Source organism: Nothobranchius furzeri, chromosome 19 (assembly GCF_043380555.1).
Source record: "Nothobranchius furzeri strain GRZ-AD chromosome 19, NfurGRZ-RIMD1, whole genome shotgun sequence".
Taxonomy (NCBI): domain Eukaryota; kingdom Metazoa; phylum Chordata; class Actinopteri; order Cyprinodontiformes; family Nothobranchiidae; genus Nothobranchius; species Nothobranchius furzeri.
Window position 1 is genome coordinate 25,340,125 of NC_091759.1, and position 2,500 is coordinate 25,342,624.

At 50.6% G+C, this 2,500-nt stretch overlaps 1 long non-coding RNA gene across 1 annotated transcript in view; it reads left to right on the forward strand.

Moving 5' to 3' along the window:
• LOC139064230 (uncharacterized) overlaps positions 1–2,500 on the forward strand; it is a 53,879-nt gene that overhangs the window by 31,022 nt on the left and 20,357 nt on the right. Inside the window, exon 4 of the long non-coding RNA XR_011517310.1 lies at positions 46–198. This is a non-coding gene — a long non-coding RNA (uncharacterized lncRNA). The remainder of the gene's footprint in view (positions 1–45; positions 199–2,500) is intronic.

Genomic DNA, 2,500 nt, shown 5'->3' on the forward strand with positions numbered 1-2,500 from the left:
ATCCCGGGAACCGGCTCTGACAGGAAACGATTTGTGTGTCTGCAGAAATCAGCCCGTGATGGACCGGTGACCTGTCCACGTGTCCTCTCCCCCAGTGACGGACCCCCTCAGCCACCCTGGATGAAACGGTTCCAGATTAGGAATGAATGAATGGATGAATGTGTGAATAACCCGCCACGGGACGTGAAACTGGCCGAGGTAAGTCACGGTTTTACCTTTCAGACAGAAAATGATCAGAATCACAACTTTTCTGGTCAAAATCGTGATTATTTAACAGTCATGGGGTCGGGGAGCCGACTGCAGAGGCAGATTTCTGTCAGTAGGTGGCAGAGGTGAGCTGATGGGTGTGATAGAAACATAAAAGCAGAAGTAGTTTTAATCAAATCTAATAACGAAATACATCCACGTGTTTAGATGAATAAAATATCTAATGAATGAAGCGTAGCCTCCCAGTTAAACTTGGTCTCCCACCTGATGGATCAGGAACACCAGGAAATCGGACCGCGCTGCTATAAAAGCAGAGAAGAGCGGCTAAAGGAGCCTAGAAGTCCAAACAGGAAGTCATGGGAGTTGTTTTTTTTCAGCCATGGCAGAAACCGAATAAGACAACTTGAGATGAACCGGTGGAGCTGAAAGTAAAATTTAATTAGTTCAAATAAAATATTCCTTTAAACTAAAGAACCATGTGACCCTGGAAGCGCTCTTAGCTCCGACGGACCGTTGTGTGCAGAACGTGTTGCCTTGCACTCCGAAGCTGAAAGTCGAACCCTCAAGCGTTGGTCTCGTCACACCGACGTGCCCCCAGGACCCCCCAACACCTGACAGAGACCTTCGGGGGTTCTGGCTTCGACTTTAGTCGGGCTTGGGTCGAGCCCAGACAGAATCAGAGGAAGCAGCGTGTAATGAAGCATGGAGATGAGTTCTGGTCATGAAAAATGTTCGGTCGGGTCTCATGCAGCTCGTTAGCGAGTGTTCCCGTTTGGCTTCTCTGATGGATGTGATGTTACGTCCATCACCTGCAGGGGGCGCTGCAGAGCAACAGAACGGCTGGATAATCCTGCTGCAGCAGCTCTAAAACACCGCTCTCCCACCCTCCTGTTTTATTTTCCAGCTGATAATCTCTGGTGTGCAGCAACATCCTGATTACTCAGGAACGAGCTGCTCAGTGTTTACACTCGACTCACGCCTGTTTTATTTAGAGTTCTTATCGAAAACTTCGTTTTGGTGCAGAAAGCGACCGATTACAGCGGAGCACAGCTCTGAACTTTACTACAGCTGCAAACACGATACGTGGACACCTTCCTTTTATCTGAGACCTTTAGGGTGAAAAGCCAGCTGTGATTTCATATCTGTGGTCATGCTGCAGCTGCAGGGATGCAGGAGAAGGTTGGAGGAAAGGTTGAATCCTCGTCTGCAGCAGCGTGTGGCTCGGCTCAGTCCTGCTGCTGCAGACGCAGGCCACACCCCCCCACAGGGCCGTGAATGGGGTCCCTAATAGCCCTCATAAAGGGCGTGGCGGGTCAGGGACCCCCGTAAGGACCAGCCGGTCAGACAGAGAAGGCGTTGAGGATTGATGTGTGAACGAACGTCGCTGCAGCTCACATGACAGCAAAATAAAAGCTATGAAGTCAGCTTCGGGTCAGCTGCTCATCTCTGTGAGGCTTTTATTTTCCAGCTGATGATTTATAGTTCTGTTTCAGTTCTGCTCAGGCTTTACAACGACTCAGACCGAGGCAGCTTCTTCCAACCAGAAACCTTTAAAAACGGAAGTTTGACGAGTTTTCCGGGTGAATTTGTAGTTTTCAGCTTCATTAAATCCACTTGTTATAGATTTTCCTTCCTTGTTGAGAACATCACGTGCAGCATCACCCACGGCCTTCTCGAGGCACTTTCCATAATCTCCGTTTCCTTTGCTGGACCCAAGTCGGAGGCGGGGGAGGGATGTTTGTCTGACACCTGTGAGTGGGTGAGGGTTAGAGATGTGTCTGATGTCATGAGGGAGGGAGATGGGCAGGTGCATCGTTGTGGTGAAGAAGTAACTCGTCTTCCTCACCGATGGTCCTGACCCTTGGGTGATGACCAAACAGCCAACCTACGAGGGCTCGGACCTCCGGGAGGGACTCAGCGTAGAGCCGCTGCTCCTCCGAGTCGAGAGGAGCCAGCTGAGGTGTTTCAGGCATGTCCCACAGGCAGGAGCCTCCATGACCCAGGGAATAATGTCCCCGCGTTGGCCTGGGAACGTTGTGGGATCTCGCTGGTGGAAGTTACAGGGCCTCTCTGCTGGAGCTGCTACGCCGACCCGGACCTGGACGGTAATTCTGGTGGTTTAGCCGAATGAAGGCGGGCGCTATCAGACAGATGTGTGTAACATCTGGTTGGTCACATGGGGCGTGTGACGCAGCAGTCCTGCAGGTTTTCTGTTGTGATTCAGTCTCTTAGTTTCTTGAAGTCTTCTTGTTTTAACTTGAGATTTTATCTTCCACCTACTCCCGTCTTTCTC